The following is an 18,702-nucleotide window of genomic DNA, read 5'->3' as shown; positions in this document are numbered from 1 at the left end:
ATACCGAGGGAAATTAGTTTTATCTTGGAGATTACTGCTCATTTCGAATCCATCCTACAAACGGCTATATTTCTCCATCTTTAGGTATGCCAAAACTTCTTTTGTTTTGTTTTAGCTTTATAGTTTAGCTTAAGCGAGAATCTGGTGAGGTTGAGCTCTGAGGCCCGTAGTGAAAGCCAGTCTGAGGCAGACAAATATGTGAGACTCTTACATCCAATTAACCAGTAAAAAGTTAGAAACCAGTCTGGGCAGGAAAGTCCATGAGACCGTTATCTCCAACTAACCACCAGAAAAGGCAGAAGCGAGCTGGTCACAGATGGCTCACTTCTGTAATCCTAGCTACTCAGGGGGCTGAGATCTGACGACCACTGTTTGAAGCCAGTCTGGGCAAGAAAGTCTATGAAACCAGTAAACTACTCAGAAAAATCTGGAAGTGGTGCTGTGGCTCAAGTGGTAGAGTGCTAGCCTTCAGTACAGAGAGGCTCAAGGACAGCTCCCAGGTCAGGCATTCAAGTTCAAGGACCGGCAGAAAAAAAAAAAAAGGTAGAAGCAGAGATGTGGCTCAACTGGTAGAGTGCCAGCCTTGAGCAAAAAAAAAAGCTCCATTATAGCTAGCAGGCCCATTTTCTTTCCTCCCCTACCTTTTACTAACAGAGAATGGTAGTTAAAAAAAAAGGAGGCGTGCATTTTGACTTGCCCATATATCCATACAGTGTTCCTTAATCATCCTCTTAGCTTTTAAACTAGTATCAATTTGTTTCATTTTTAAGTGTTTTGACTACATTCACCCTCCTTCACCCTTTCCATTTAACTTCCCCCTTCTATACTGGTATCTAAACCCCAACAGGACCATTTTACATTCTGGTCATTCATGTTTTAAGCATATATTAATTGTTCAAAGTGGTTTCACTGCAGAAAGTTCTCACAGAAACTTCTGACTTCTCATGAATTCCTCATATAGTTGATGCATACTAACACATCTAAATATTTGATAAAACTCCAAAGCCAGTTCTAAATCTCTTGAGAGGGGTCCTCTCATTTTTGCTCCTTAATGGCTTCATTTTGGTTTATAGTCTCTTAAACTTTGTAGAAAGGATTTCAAGCTAATCTTAAAACTATTAAGGCTTATGGGGAGCTGTGTAGTACAGAGATAAAACACATGGCCATGGTCATGCTGAAGGCCTTCTTTTGATCCCTAGGAACTTCCCCCCCCCCCCCTCTCTCTCTCTCTCACACACACACACACACACACACACACACACACACAGCTTCTACCAGGTTTGGTGATAACCCAAGAGTAAAAGGTTATCACAAAGGAATGCAGTCTCATTTTTAGTTTCTTTTCTCTCAAGTGTAATAAATTCTAAAACAAAATGATCAAGAACATCACAGACACTTTAAAGATAGATCCACAGCTGAGCTAGGACTGGTGGCTATTATGTTATTTTAGCACCATCACTGGTGAGATTGAGGCAAGAGGATTTCATGCTCAAGGCTAGCCTAGCTAGGGTACATGAGACTCAATCTTTAACACACACACACACACACACAGTTTGTTTGTTTGTTTGTTTACGTAGCCAGTCCTGAAGATTGAATTCAGGGCTTTGCCCCTGTCAGTAAGCTTCTTTTGCTCAATGCTAGCACTCTACCACTGAACCAGAGCTTCACCTCTGGCATTTTGGGGTAGTTAATTGGAGCTAAGAGTCTTAACAGACTTTCCTGCCTAGGCTGGCTTGGAACCCAAGTCCTCATATCTCAGCCTGCTGAGTACGTAGAATTATAGGCATGAGCTATCAGTGTTCAGCACACCACTTATTTTGAATTTATCTTGTTTACAGTAATAATTATTTTAATCCATGTATCTTTGGGTACACACTACGACTTCAGAAAAAATAATGCTTATTTATAATGCTTTCTAAATTAAGATTTTTCTGGCTTCATATTAAGAAGCTCGTGTATTCATTTTGGAATCCTTCATTTAAATTGCTTCTATAGTTAAAATACTTGGCTACAACGTCTGAAAATCATGAACCGATTTGACTAATTAATAAAATATTCATCTGGATGTTGGTGGCTCAGGTCTGTAATCCAAGATATTTAGGATGCTGAGATCTGAGGATCGCAGTTCCAAGCCAGCCCAGGCAGGAAGCTGGTGAAATTCTTATCTCTAATTAACTACCCTCAAACCAGAAATGGAGCAGTGACTCAAATGGTGAGCACTAGCCTTGAGGAAAAAATAATTAGGGGCTGGGAAGGTGGCTCAGTGGTAAAGTACTTGTCTTGCATGCATGAGGCCCTGGGTTTGATTCCTCAGCACCACATAAGCAGAAGTAGCCAGAAGTGGAGCTGTGGTTCAAGTGGTAGAGCGCTAGCCTTGAGCTGAAGAGCTGAGGGACAGAATTCAGGCCCATGACCGACAAAAAAATTCTCAGGTAAAGTGAGCAGGCCCTCATATCAAGCCTCAGGCCCACCATGAAAATAAATATTTAAATATTCTATTCCACATAAATGGACTTAGTTATTGTCCTAGATACTGGTGATATCTTCAGATATTACAATAGCCTCTACTCCCAATTTACATTCTATGTGAGGAAGTATTACATACAACTATCAAAATGTATTGTATGCTATGAAAAATTCATAATTGTAGCCCATGATGATGGCTTGTACTTGTAATCCTAGCTACTCAGGATGCGGAGATTGAGGGGATTATGTTCCCAGGCTAGTCTGGGCAAAATGTTCAGGACACCTCATCTCAACCATCTCAAACAATATCAATACTCAGGAATACATGCCTGTCATCCAAGTTACTACAGGAACCATAAGTAGGAAGATTGTGGTGTAGGGCAGCCTGGGGGGTGGGGGGAGAGAGAGAGAGACAGAGAGACATACAGAAAGAGAGAGAGAGAGAGAGAGAGAGGAGAGAGAGATCCTATCTCAAAAATCAGCAAAGCAGAAAGGGTTGGATGTTTAGCTCGAGCATCAGAGCATCTGCCTAGCAAGCATGAAGCCATGAACTGAAACTCTACCAAGTCTAAAACAAAACAAAGATTTGTAATATTGTGTAAGTACAAGTACAGACAACTGAGTGGTACTGGATAGCTAGTTAATGGGAGTTAAGAAAAGTTACAAAGTTATTATAATTAAATCTAAATCCTTAAATATAATTATGAATGTCTCGAAGCGAAAAGTAGCATTTGAGCATGTGTTTATGGAGAGAAAACATGCCAGAAGAACAGATTTGATTTGATATGATTTGGGGTCTTTGGGTAGCTGTCTATAACTTGGAGATGAACTAGAAAAGTTGTGAAATTAATTGATAGAGAAATAATCTAAATAGTGCGTAAATTACATTTTGATTTTTTCCTGCTAGGGGTGAGATATGAATTAGGATGTTTCATTATGTTTATTAGAACAAGCAGTACATTTTTATTTTTGCCTGCTTATCATCAACTTGGCATACTTAAAATCACATGTTGACTTTCCAAGGGAAATAATCACCTCTAGTCTTAGTGTGGTTTGTTTAGGTACCAATGAATTCACTGTCATAGCTAAACAAAGGGACATGGATCCAGTCATCATGTCTACATTGGTGTCTTAAATTGCTGGGTAATGGAAATCAGCTTGAGTATGAACATGTGATCTGAAGCAATCCAAATTTAACCTGAGGTTGTTAGCTGGAATTATTAAATGAGAAAATTATAATTTTTTTCATTGTGATTGCTGGTAGGATATAATCCAAAGATGCTTATATCCATCTTGTTTACCTGATAACAAGCAAAATGAACATAGGGAGAAGTAAAATACGGAATTAGAAAACAGAAAAATAAGGTAGATGTTCCTTAGGTTTATAGATCTATAAATCAACGTACTCTCCTGTATAATAGAAGCTAGTGAAGGATTTTGGCCACATACCAGTAAAGGGCCCTATGGTTCCAACAGGAGAGTGATATGACCAATAATCTTATAAGCTGTCAGAAGGAACTTTAATAAGTGTGACATGTAAAACTTATTTGTTAGTTTCCATTCTGTAAAGTTATCATGTTCATACATTTTAGATTTTTATTGGGTATATGATTTCATAAAGAAAACAAGTTTTTTCTTCTGTCAGTCTTGGTTTAAAACTGTTAGACATTGAAACTGAGTAGCATTAAGTTAGATTTTTATTTGATTATGAATGAAATATGGTCAAGACATATAATTTTAATTCTGTTAAATGCATTTCTTCTCCTTACCATACAATTTTTCAAATTATCCTTGGATTTTGTATTTGTTTCACATATAACCAATATCTTTTGATACTTGTCCAAGCAGTATTCATTTAATTTGCAACTGAATTGAAAATATCCTAGAGTAAAGTTACACAGAACATTTGGTTTATATTAAGAAAGAAGATGGTCCTGGTGGGAACTCAAATGACTTTCTCTGAGACCTTAATAAAAGAGTGAAATAATGTTATGTGACCAATTAGCTCCCTGATGAGACCTTTAAGGTATTCAAGTTTAGCAAAGTTTTAATTGGTGTAAAGAGATGTGTTTGCAAGTGTGTGCATGTATGTATGTGTGTGTGTCTAAAAGATGTTTGTTAAATTGATAAATATCTTCAATATAATTTCTGGGTACTATTAATAGATTTATTTTTTTCTGAGGTTTTGAGGCCCTACACATTAAGACAGTATACTGATACTGTCTACTTAAAAATTTTTGTTTTCAGCTAGGCAATGGTGGCTCACACCTGTAATCCTAGCTATTAAGGAGGCTGGGATCTGAGGATCATGGTTCAAAGCCAGCCTGGGCAGAAAAGTCCATGAGACTCTTATCTGCAATTAATCACCAAAGTTGATAGAAGAGGTATATGTAGGTCAAGTGCTAGAATGCTAGCCTTGAGCAAAAAAATCTCAGAGACAGCATCCAGGCTCTGAGTTTAAGCCCCAGGACAGATGCACACGCGCGTGTGCGCACGCACACACACACACACACACACACACACACACACACACAAAGACACTTAGTTGAAAATTAAGAAATTCAAGATATGGTCTGACAATAATTTTCCAATCATTTAATCCCTCCAGACTAAAGTTTCATAAAGTACCATGTTCGAAAGCATTGAATATATTCTCTGAGGTTTTGTTCATTCAGTCACCCAAAGTCATTTGGTAGTAGTGTTAGAAATGGCTTGGAATGTTAAGGTGTCATATAGTAATAAGGACTCAAAAGGAACGCAGCAAGGCAAAGTTCACTTTTGCAGAAGGGTGCATCATCAGCCAAAAATCTGGCAAGTAAGCACACAGTGCAGGGAAGCTACTCCCTATTTATACCTAACTCAGCCGGCCCTATGGCTCTGCTTGCATAGGCTGAGCTCAGGTCCCCACTGCAAAACAAGATGTGGGATGTGGTTTAAAAGGATGTAACTCAAATCTAAGGAACTTCTTACAGGATGTCTTAAAGTGGCAGCAGGGAAAGGATGTAACTAAAATGTAATTAAGAAGGCCAAACCACCTGGTCCAAGCAGGAACTTTTCAGAAAAACAATTCTCACAAGATTAACAAAAGGGAGCAAACTGCTTTGAAACAAAGGAAATTTTCCTCACAGTGGGATCGAGAGTGTTGGATTGACCATCATGAAGTAAATAGGAAAATTTGAGTGGAGCTCAAGTCAGTGCTAGGAAATACTGAGTGAAAAGAGAAACCGGAGGGTCAGAGAGTAGTTCTGAACTCCAAACCCAAGCTAGAAACAACTCTTCATTGGAAGCCAGTATGTGGAAATGGGGCCATAGAAGACAAATCAAAATGAGTCAGGAGTGAGCCAGGCAATCTCTTGACAACCTTGAGGCAATAGCTGGTGTGAGACTTATATTGTAGTTGCTAAATTAAATATTTATACGTTGGATCTCTGAATGTTGTTAATCCATTGTCTTGATAATTATTATTTGCAAGACAATATTTGAGATCTGAAAGTGTTTATTTCACAGTTTTACGTATAAGGATATAACCATACTGAACGTTGAAATTTTATGGTTTTTGAACACCAAAAATATTTGTATATGTGTGATTTTGTGTGTGTGTGTGTCTGTGTGTCTGTGTGTGTGTGTGTGTGTGCGCGTACGCGCCAGTCTACCACTTGAACCACAGCTCCACTTCTGGTATATTTTTTGGCGGTTAATTCATGATAAGAATCTCACAGACTTTCCTTCCCTGGCTGGCTTTGAACCATATTCCTCAGATCTCAGCCTACTGAGTAGCTAGGATTACAGGCATGAGCCAGTAGTGCCTGGCTAAGAAAAATGTTTTAATTAAAGTTTAGACAGTTATTATGGTATAGAATACAAACAAAAATACCCCATGATATGTTGTCAGTACATATAAATTCATAACTAATTTCCTTTCTTAATATTTTTCCCAAATGAAGATGAATAGATTTATGGGAGGTCAGAGTGGAACAAATAGAGGTATGTATTTGTCATATGTTATGTTTTCACACTTTAAATAAACTGGGCAGTCATTTGTTTCTGCATAGCACTCATCCATAAAGGAGTTAACCAGGCAAAAACATGAAGTAAACAAGCATTCTGCACTACACAAACATCTTAACAGCTAGCCATGAGCACTCAACTGCTACACAAAATTATATAAGAGATTAGAATTGGGTTTGAGAAATAATTGTTTTGAAACATCAATTCTTTTTTTTCCTTGAAATCAATTCCTAGGCTCAGAATACCATTTAAATCACAGAATAAACAACACAGGTACATTACATTTACACTAAACTGCTTAAGTTAGTAATTTTAAAGATGAAAACTATAAAGACCAACACCCTTGTCATTAGAGTTTTGGAATAGCAACAAGAAACGGCTGCATGTATCAAGTCAGAGTAGGCTACAAATTATGTTAATAATCTGTTGACATTCAAACCAAACAAGTAAGCTTTCTAAAGAAAAGGGAAGTTAATTTAAATATCTAATTAATAAGAAAATTGAAGTCTTTTATCTTATTTGTTTATAAGAAATTCTAATATTATTCAAATACTAGCAACAAAATGCTATATAAAGTCAATTTTTACCACTTAACACAAGGCTTAAATAAGTAAAATGTGCTAAAGTGTCAGGAAATATTTTGACTGTTAGCATTTTTTTTCTATCTATCTTCATTACTTTTTTTTTTTTTTTTGCTGATAATAGGGCTTGAATTCAGAGGTTGGGCTCTGTCCCTGAGTTTGGTTTGCTCAAGTCTAGAGCTCTAACACTTGAGCCATAGCTCTATTTCTGGCTTTTTCTTTTCTTTTTTGAATAGTTAGTTGGAGATGAGTCTCACAGACTTTCCTGCCTGGGCTAGCTTTGAACCTTGATCCTCAGAACTCAGCTTCTTAAGTAGCTCATATTACAGGTGTGAGTCACCCATGTCTAGCCCAATGTATTGTTTTTGTCTTAGAGAGTTTATTAGAGCTAATCTCTTCCACAGGAATGGAAAATCATGCCATAGTTCTAATAAACAGGCTAAGACTGTTAGCTCTTATTTTATTTTATGAGTTTGATAAGTTTCAAATTCTATGAGCTTTTCTTTTCTTAATTACTCCCATGAAGGATAAATGAGATATTAAGCAATATTGGAGGTCTATTTTAGGTCTATTTTCTTAAGGAATTATTGTAAAGATTTCAAGGGAGTAAGTTATAGAAGGGAGAGAGCCTGAGGAGGCATGTGAAAGTAGAAAGAAGAATGAGATTATTGTAATTTTACCATTATTTCTTTAGGTAAAGACTTCATTAGTGACTCCCTTAGAAATCTTGGGCTCCACTGTACCAGTTTCTATGGGCAGTAATTTAAAGAAGAGTAAATTTATGCAAACAGAGTTCTCTGGATATTTTATTATGATGAAAAGTGGACAGATAATAGTGACATATTTGTAGATATTTCCTATCCTAATTAATTTAAAATCAAAGGAGTGATATAAAAAGGTATGATTATGGCTTTAGAAATCATATTTTAGGCCCAATATGATAGTTAAGGAACCAGTTTATATTTCTTGAATTTTGAAAAGAAAAAACTATTCATGACAAATGTTAAAGTTAGTAAAGCAGATTTTATTCGTAGGATAAGAAAGTATCAATACAAGGAAAAGGTAGAGTGGAATACAAGGAAAAAGCAGATGAAAAATTTATAAGAAGAAATTTTAGAGTAACATGTATTCTGATACTGTGGTAAACCAAATTGTTTATAGTAATGTTGTTGAAAGCAAGCAAGGGCAATAAGATATAGGACAAGTAGATAAATGATTTCTTTTTTTTTAATTTAATTTTATTTGTGAACATACTGTACAGAGGGGTTACAATTACATGGGCAGGATAATGCGTACATTTTTTACCAAGCATTGCAGCCTCCTCCTTTGTTTACCCTTCACATCCCTTCCCAGCCTCCCCCCTCCTCCCCAATCCCAATCCTTCTCCTTCCCCCCACTGCCTCCCCCTGCCCTCCCTCCCCCCCCCCCCCCCGCACCGACGTTGTGAAGCTCGTTTTGGACATGACAACTTGTACTTCTCATTGTTGCAACAGGTCCACCTGTAACCTTAAACAACTGGTTTTTCCCCATCTCCTCCACAAGTTATACTGACATCAAATATAGTGAAAGCAGGGGTTATACTGTGGGGGAGGGACATACAAAGCAACAAAGAGATAATCTTATAAATGCGTTAGAAACACATGCATGAAAGAAAAAAACATTAAAATACATATCTAAGGGTTCATTTTCCTGACATCACATTATCTGACCTTTTCTGCTTGACTCATACATATACTAGATATTGCAGATAAGGGAAACCATAATGATTTCTTAAGGTATGAAAGCTCACCATATACTAAGAGTAGAAGGATAGGAATTTGAATAGTTATAAAAGTTAATAGAATTCTTTTCCTACAGGGACACAATAAAGCTTCGTGCTAAAATTGCAGTAAATGAGCCAAAGGTAGACCTAAAGGACCACAAAATAGTCAGAAAGAAGACTCCAAAGAGTTTGGTCAAAGGGGAAGAGAGTTTTTGTCAATTAATAATTCCTTCCTTCCTTATCAGTGTATGCTTTCTGAGATTTCTATTATATGTGCTAGTTGCAGCTTAAAAATGTTAAATATAAAGTTCCAGAAATAAAGACTTCATGAGATTTGACTTCCATGCTGTTCTGAAAAGTGTGATGGACTTTCATGCTGCCCAGCTCAGCCTAGGACATGAGTCATCCCTTTGTCCAGTGTATCCATACAGTATATATTTCCTGCTTGTCAGTCTCCTAGTACTTGCCTTATTTATTAGCTTAATGCTATACCACAAGTCCTGTATCACTCACCCCATTCCTTCTTCATGCAGGCTTTTTATCATCTCATAGCAACCATCACAGAAGAAGGGTGAGTAGAACATAATATGATTTTCTTTTGTCAGTTGTGGGGCTTGAACTCTGGGGCTGGACGCTGTCCCTCAGCTCATCAGCTCAAGCCTAGTACTCTACCACTTGAGCCACAGCACCACTTCTGGCTTTTTCTGCTTATGTGGTGATGAGGAATTGAATCCAGGGCCTTATTACATGCAAGGCAAGCACTATACCATTGAGCCACCTTCCCAGCCCATAACATGAAATTTGGAGCGACTCTATTCACATGAATTTTATTACAGTATATATAATTATTTTCCTTTATTATATTATTGGTAAACTCTTATTGCCTAATTTATAAAATCTTTATTATATACATATATGTATCCATCAATGAATAAACATACTACCCTTGTACATCTGTTTCTATGAATTCCATATCTGTGAATTCAGCCAACTAAGGATTGAAAATATTTAGACAAAATTGTATCTGTTCTGAATATAATTTCATTATGATTTGCTTACTTTCTAACCAATACATTATAATGATTATTTTTATTTGTTTGATAACTAGATATTTCAAGTAAAGATGATTAAAAAGTAGGAGAATTATGTAGGTTATATACAGATACATTACTAACTTATATAAGGGACAGAAACAGTAGAAGATTTTGATAACTGCAAGGGATCCTGAAAACAGTCATCTGTGGACACTGTGTATGTGCAGGGCGTTTGATACTACTTAAGGCCAAGTGTGTGTGGAAGCATCTTAGAATGCATCCCAGTGGATAAGCGGGAGATCCTACAAGAGAATTCTACAAAAGAGCAAGCACTCTAAGCCTTTAGAACATTGTTTCTCAAACTGTAGTGTGCTTAAAAATTACCCAAGTTGGGCTGGGAAGGTGGCTCAGTGGTAGAGCGCTTGCCTTGCATGCCTGAGGCCCTGGGTTTGATTCCTCAGCACCACATAAGCAAAAAGAAAAAAGCCAAAAGTGGCGCTGTGGCTCAAGTGGTAGAGTGCTAGCCTTGAGCTGAAGCTGAGGGATAGCGCCCAGGCCCAGAGTTCAGGCCCCATGACTGGACCCCCCCCCCCCCAAAAAAAATTACCCAAGTTGCTGGGAGCTGGGAGCTTATAACTATAATCCTAGCTACTCAGGAGGCTGTGATCTGAGGATTCCAGTTTGAAGCCATCCCAGGCAAAAAAAAATCCCAGAAACCATCAAAAACTAGAAATGTAGGTGTGGCTCAAAGTGGTAGAGCCCCATGGCTGACCAAAGAAAAAAAAATCACCCAGGTGACCTTTTTTTAAATAAAAATTTTTAATGTGAAAATACTGTACAGAGGGGTTACAGTTACATGAGCAAGGTAATGAGTACATTTCTTATCAAGCATTGTTGTCTCCTCCTTTGTTTTTCCCCTATCATCCCTTCCCTCCCATCTCCACAACTACACTCCCCACCACCTAAATTTAAATATAGATTCTGATTCAATAGAAGCAGGGCTTGGTAGCCGGTATTTCTACAATGCTCCCAAATGAGGCTGAAAAGGTTTCACTTAAATAAACATTTGAGGAGCAAAAGGTTATTGCTTAAGATTTAATCAAGCAGACCTGAATTGGAATCAAAGCTTACTTATTAAACAGCCATTTTATTTTGATGAATTTACATTTTTATGTTTCTATTTCCTGTGAAGGTGAATGAAAATAGCTCTTTGATGACATCTTATGGCCTGCATATAAAACAGTAATGGTATTAAATGTTGTGGTCATTAATGGAAACACAGCCTGTGCAGATATCATTACAATGGCTAGAACTTGGTTGAATTCTTTTTTTTTTTCACTTTTGCTCAGGTAATTTTATTTTCTCCTGTGGGTGTTGTCAGTGCTTATAGGTTTTAATTTTAAAAATTCAGAAAGCACATACCTGAATCTTTTCACATGTCTTTATATCATGATTTGGTAACTATTAAACAGTTATATCTACTAAACACGAAGAACAACATTGAATTCTTTTTAAATGAAAGTTACCTTTATTTAAACCGTTACTATAAAGATGATACACAGTTACATAATTTAGGTAATGAATGCATTTCTTTTAAGAAAATGTCACCTCTTCCCTTGCTCTCTCCTTTTCCCTCCCCTCCTCCCCCCACAAGTTGTATAGTTCATTTTCAACAGTGTGTAGTGAGTACCACTGCTACATTTGTTCACCCTTTTTCCCTCCATTTTTGTGCCCCTTTAATCTCCCAAAGATATATGAATAATAAATAAACAAGATATAAATAAATAAGGAAGAAAACAAAACAACAACAAAGAAAAAATAATCTTGTTTTCATTTTCTGGAGTTCATCTCTATAGTTACATATTTTTTTGGGGGGGTCCGGTTGTGGGGCCTGAACTCTGGGCCTGGGCACTGTCCCTCAGCTATTCAGCTCAAGGCTAGTGCTCTACCACTTGAGCCACAGCACCACTTCTGGCTTTTTTCTTTTTGCTTATGTTGTGTTGAGGAATCGAACCCAGGGCCTCATGCGTGCAAGGCAAGCCACTTACCACCTTACCAGCCCGAGATACATTTATTTTTATATGAAATGTCTTGCATTTAACTTAGTTTTGTTTACCATTTAGGATGCTAAAGAATAAGAATCAAATTGTTTCCTGTAAGGATCTCAGACCTTATAATGCACTCATTTTTATTCTGTTAACGAAGCAAAGAAAACAGAAGTACTAGAAAAGAATAGAAATTTCTTACAAAAGGGATGAGTGCTCTTGAAGCACTCAACTCACAGAAAATGGTCTGCTTTTATCCTATCAAATGACATTAAACTTGTCAGATCAAAATAAGTGCAGGGACAGAGCACAGACAGAAAAATTCAGATGCTAATTGGACTTTATTTTATAGAACAACACTGCCAAAAACCTATGAATGAAAGCATGCTATATTGCAGCATGGAAAATTAGGAAGGTGATTATTATTCCTTAAAACAATATACCTTGACATTTCAGTGCCATTTTAAATTCATTAGGTTTTTTCACAACGTGTATCTCCCTCTTGTGTTCGTAATAGGACTAGACTTCTTCTATACTTTAGTCTTATATACTCTGAACTGAGAAAACTTCATTTGCCTCAATTTCTTGATCATCACATTGAAATTAAAGTATTTTATAATTCCTTTAGGAGTCACAGGAAAACACTAGGAAGGAGTTCTTTAGTGTACTGTGCCAATATTTTTTCAGAATAAAATGGATTAAATAGATTTTCACCTACAGAAATTATTTGTGTCAAGTTCTGCTTTATTAACTTATTATAGAGAAGCTATTGATATATAGTGTGCAGTCTGTCCCTAAAATGAATTTGCCATGAGTTTTCAAGAGGTTAAGTGAAATTTATTTTGCAAAATACTATAAGAAATAAAAAAACAGTTTCTCACAGGTTTATATTCATATGTGGGAAATTTATATAACCAAAAAATTGCATTGAATGAAATGTGAGCAATTTACTTCTTATAGTTCAAGATATCAGAAATCTAAAAAGCAAGGTGTTAGCAAAGTTGTTTCCTTCTGGAGGCTCTGAGAAATCATTACATGTCCCTAAATTAGCATCCAGTAGTTTCCAGAAATCTTTAACATTCCTTTCTTGGCTTGTGGCTGCATAGGTTGAATCTCAGCTTTTGTCTTCATATGGTCTTTGTTTCATGGGTTTCTATCCTCTGTTTATGTGTCTTTCTAATTCTGAAATCCACCCTCCCTCCTTTTTGGGGGTGATTGTGGGGCTTGAACTTAGGGCCTGGGCACTGTCCCTGAGCTTTTTCACTCAAGGCTAGTACTCTACCACTTTGAACTATATATAGTACCACCTCCAGTTTTCTGCTGGTTAATTGGAGATATGAGTCTCATGGACTCTTCTGTCTCAGCTGAGTTTGAACCATGATCTTTGGATCTCAGCCTCTTGAGTAGATAGGATTACAATTATGAGCCACCAGTGGCTGGCAAACAGTACTTCTTTTTTTTCTTGGTGGTAATGGGATTTGAACTCAAGGTCTCATACTTGCTTGCTTGACACTCTACCATTTGAGCCATACTGCCAGTCCTTCTCTTCTTTTATAATGGCTGTAGTCACTGGATTTAGTATCCACCTTAAACTTAGAATGATTTCATTTTGAAATCCTGAATTAATTGAATATTAAATACTATATTTCTGAATAAGGTTAATTTCCAAGATTCTAGGAACATATGAGTTTGAGGGAGATACTTTCTAACCTACTACAGTATCTATATTTATTGTTTTCAAAACTTGTTTTCTTGAGGACAACTTACATAGAACTCAAAGACATAAAATTTGGAAATAGAGGATTAAAATTTGTTGTTCTGGAAACCCCAATGCAGATTTATACATTTATTCTGACATATCATTTGGAGAGTTAAAGACAATCTGGAGGAATATTTAGAAATAAATTTCAGGATTTTGTTATTTCCCTTCCCCTCCCCAAATTAGAAAAATGTATATACAAGATGCAGGACACTGAAATCAAATACAGTGACAACAGGTTTTGTACCTTGGGGGAAGAACATACAAAGAAACAAAAAAAATCACATAGTACATTATATGTACATTTAAAAGAACAACAAGAAAAATAAAATCTCTTGTGTCTCTATCTTGGGGTTCATTTCAATAACATCAGACTATTTGGTCATATGTACATAGCTTTTGACCTCTTCTGCTTGTCCTAGACATATACTAGGTATTTCAGATAAGGGAAACCATGGGACCTATGTTTCTTTGAGTCTGAGATATATAAGACACTATGTTGAAAATGAACTTTACAACTTTGCGGGGGGGTTAGAAGTTGGGGAGGTGGGGAGCAAAGGGATGGTAGGAGAAAAACAAAGAAGGGGGTAACAATACTTGATAGGAAATGGAATCATTACCTTGCTCATTTAACTGTAACCCCTCTGTACAGTAACTTTACAATAAAATATATTTTTAAATTAAAATGAATAATTAAATAAAATTTAACAATGTTTAGAGTATTATTTTTCTCAAAAATGCCTGAACCTAGTTGGGCATGTATGGCTCACACCAGTGGTCCTAACTACTTAGGAGGCTGAAATCTGAGGATTGTGGTTCAAAACCAGCCCAAGCAGGAAAGATTGTGAAACGTTTAACTCCATTAGACTACTAAAAAAGCCAGAAGTAGAGCTGTGGCTCAAGTGGTAGAGCTCTAGCCTTGAGGAAAAGAAGCTTAGGGATAGTGCCCAGGCCGAGTTCAAACCCCAGGACTGGTACACACACAACAAATTACTGAACCTAACGTTTGAAAATTAAAATAACAATCAAGAACTAACAAGAGGTCCAATAAAACTTCATTATCAGTAGAATATAAATATATACCACTAGGCATTTTTAATGCTGAGTGACAAAGAGTAAGACCTCAGTATTTTTGCAAATAGTACATTTAGAATCCTTGATTACAATTTATTGGGACTTACCTATCTTATAGCTAATACAGATTTATAGCGGGTAAGAAGGATAATATTCTTGTAGCAGTCTGAGTCTATGCCTCCACTGTCAAGTTTAGTGCTTTATACATGCTAAGGTGCTAAGGTATCAATGAAAACAAATACAAATGAATTAATGAAGGGAAGAATATTAAATTCCATATTCTTATACTACGAACTTAAAAAGACAACCAACTTTCAGGTATAATTACAATAAAATTTCTTTCATAATCTAGTATAGGTCCTACTGCTTCTGATTTGTTTATATGGCCTACACAGTGATGTTGCTTTCACATTGTATTAGAAGTGTAATTTTTCTTTCTTTTTTTGTCTGAGACCAGGACTCAAACTCAGTATCTGATGCTTTCACTGATTGGTTGATGCTCTACCACCTGAGCCAGGCCTCCAGCTCCTTTTTAAAATTATTTTTAAGTAGTTGCACAAAGGGGTTTCAATTCAACATGTCAGTTCGTGAGTATGATGTATCTTGATTCATGTCACTGTTTCCATTGTTCTCTCCATCTCTCCCAACTCTGCTCATCCCTTCAATTTAAGTAGAACCATTTTCATATATGTACACTGAATATGGACTATAGCTTCTTTAATGAAGTTAATAACAGGACATCTTCAGTTTTTTTCTATTGTTTGTTTAAAAATTATTTTCTCTCTCTTTTTCTTCAGTACAGAAGATAAACCTGAAGGCCTCACATGTTGGTAAAGCACTCTCCCACTGAGCTATATCCCCAGCCATTTCACTGCTTTTTTTAGATTTTTAAAATGTTATTGTGAAGGTGACATAGAGGGGTTATAGCTACATAAGTCGGGTAATGAGTACATTTCCTTTTGAACGGTGTTACTACCTTCCACCATTCTCTCCAGTTTTTCCTCTCCTGACCCCCTCCATCCCCCAAGTTGTATAGTTCATTTCTAACATAGTTTCTAGTGGGTTTCACTGCTGAATTGGTTCACTATTTGTCACGTGGTTTCTGTACTTCCCCTTCCCCTCCCCAACTATTCGTGTTTCTTTTTCTTTTCTTTTTCTCTTTGGTTTATTCCCTTCTGTCACTGTCTTTGATTTCTGTACCCTTTGTCTTGTATATATGTTTCACTAGTTTTAATTTTATCCAACCCTGTTCTGAATATTGTCGTTTTCCTCTGACCCTTTCATCACCAAATATGACTAACAGTACAGGTCTGAACATGTTGGATTGTACAGAACTTCAAGTTTCACAGCTAATAACATATATATAGATACATAAACATTATTTGAATTAATGATTTTTCAACTGCATCAGCACCATTTGAGGGGAAATGTTAAATGTCTGTATAAAATGTGGCTGTTAGTGAGGAGTCACTGCAACACAGCACATAGTGGGTGCTGAGCACCACCCAGTGGCACAAATGGAGTTTAGCAATGATATTTATATTCTTTTGGAATTCAGTATCCTCCTGCTGGCAGGGGAAAAAAAAACTAAAAGTGAAATGCTAAAAGTTAGCTTCTAATAAATTTGGGCAAAAATTTTCATTGTATTTAAAAATAAATCCTCAAACCTGTGTTTGTAGTTTCTGCCAATGAGACTGAGCTTAGGCAGAGAGAAAAGCAAAAAAATGAAATCAAATGGGAAAGTTAAAAAAAAAAAGGCCCATGGCAGGGGACTTTAAGGAGGATAAAGGAGGAATAAAAGAAAGCAAAAAGGAAGGAAAAGTAGAGAAAAAATTATACATTTTGTGTATAGATGAAGGTATAAATTTATAGAGAGAATAACTATTGCGTTTGCGTTTGTGTGTACATGTGCACATCTGTTGAACTCAAGGCATGGACACTGACCCTGAGCTATTTATTTATTTATTTATTTACTCAAGGCAACTCTTCTACCTCTTGAACCAGAGCTCCACTTTCTGCTTTTAGGTGGTTAATTGGAGAAAGACTCTCACAGACTTTCCTGTCTTGCCTGGCTTTGAACTGTGATCTTCAGATCTCATCCTACTGATGAACCAGGATTACAGCAGTGAGCCACTGGCACCAGTTACAATTACATTTCTTAATCATTCCGAACAGCATGATCTTAATTTAAGTGTTACAAATACCCAGCATGTTAATGATCACTACTAGAATTAAACGACTAGGGAAATTGAACTAATAGGGAAAATGTGTATGATACCTAATTCAGCTTGACTTGGAGCTTGAACTGAGGGCTTGGGTACTGTCCCTGAGCTTTTGTACTTGAAGCTAGTGGTCTACCACTTTAAGCCACAGTGCTATGTCCTGCTTTTGGTAATTAATGGGAGATAAGAGTCTCACTTTCCTACTTGGGCTGGGTTTGAACTTCAGTTCTCAGATTTCAGCTTCCTGAGTTGCTAGATTTATAGGTGTGAGCCACCAACACCCGGCTTGATCTAATTTTTATGCATTTTGTTTCCTTTTAAAATTTTATTTTCTATGTGGAAGTAAAAATTGGTTATACTTGTATGCAATATGATGTTTTAATGTATTATGGAAGTTGTATATATACATACATATGTTTCAGAAGTATTTTTAATACCCATACCCTGTAAAGGTGTCACAAAAAGCAGAAGATAAGGCCTATATTTTGTTTAGTGACGAGTAATATAGCCACAGCTTTACCTTAATCATAGTTTCCTTTTAAGGGTCAGAATAAAGTCCAGTCTTTTGCTATAATATGTGTATCAGAGAGTACTCTTGTTTTTTTTTTTTACTATTAAAATGTAAAGTAAAAAGGATTTTTCAACTATTCAATATACACAGTTATTTTGTATTAAATTAATTTTGTTTTCCAAGGAATTCTCAACTGAGATATAAAAAATTAGATTGAGATTATCTAAAAGTCAAGAGTATCAGATGAGTATTAGTGGATTTATGGGTTACTTATTTATGGGCTACTCACAAATGTTTATCAAGGCCCAAATTTGGGCCAGATATTTGCATAACACACATAAGTTATCTAATTTAATCCCAGCCACTCCTGTCTCAAATAAGGCAATCCAGGTTTCAAGGCTTTAGAGGTTTGTTTTACAGATAGTGTAGGACCTATAGTACTGCATTTATGGTTGAGGTCACCATTTACTCTCTGCTCTGAAAAATCCTACAGAGCATTGCCTGCTACAATACAGTTGTGAAGGAAAAAAGAAATACATTTCACATTCAAGGATCAAAGAGGTTTTGTACAGCCTGTACAGTATAGGAGGTCATCTATAAGCAACATATGTATCTACATATAGGTAATACCCATAGAAATATATTTGTATTTCTACAAACCATCTTACCACAGCAGTTACAAAACATCATATACTTATGTTTAGGATATGTTGCACATTTTTTAGTGGTACTGTGGTTTCAGCTCAGGGCCTGATACAGGGCCTGTCTACCATTTGAGCCCTGCCCTATAAGCCCTTTTTACTTTAAATATTTTTTTCAGATAGAGTCATGGATTTTTTTGCTCAGGGCTAGGCTTGGATTGCAACCCTATTTCTATCCCTGAAGTATCTCAAATTACAGGCCTGAAACACTATGCCTGGGTAGCTCTGAAAGATAAGCTCCTGGCTGGCCTTGAAGCATGACCCTCCTATCTCTGCCTCCCAAATATTTGGAATTGCTAGTATGGGCCACCCTATTCTGCCTACATTACACTTTTCTTTGTATCTTCTAAACAGTTTTAGCAATGCCATTGCCAAGCACAAAATAGGTGAATCATTTTATAAAGTTCAAAGCTAAAGTCTCTTAAAATCCCATTTTTCTAGTAGTCTCTATTTCAAAATTGCACTTTAGCACTTGAAATAGTAGTATTTCAAGATTTTATTTAAACAATGAAAATATGTACTCCTAGACAACTTTCTAT

The sequence above is a fragment of the Dipodomys spectabilis genome, unplaced genomic scaffold (assembly GCF_019054845.1).
Source record: "Dipodomys spectabilis isolate Male_0828 unplaced genomic scaffold, ASM1905484v1 ptg000324l, whole genome shotgun sequence".
NCBI lineage: Eukaryota > Metazoa > Chordata > Mammalia > Rodentia > Heteromyidae > Dipodomys > Dipodomys spectabilis.
Note: the sequence above shows the minus strand (reverse complement) of the source record.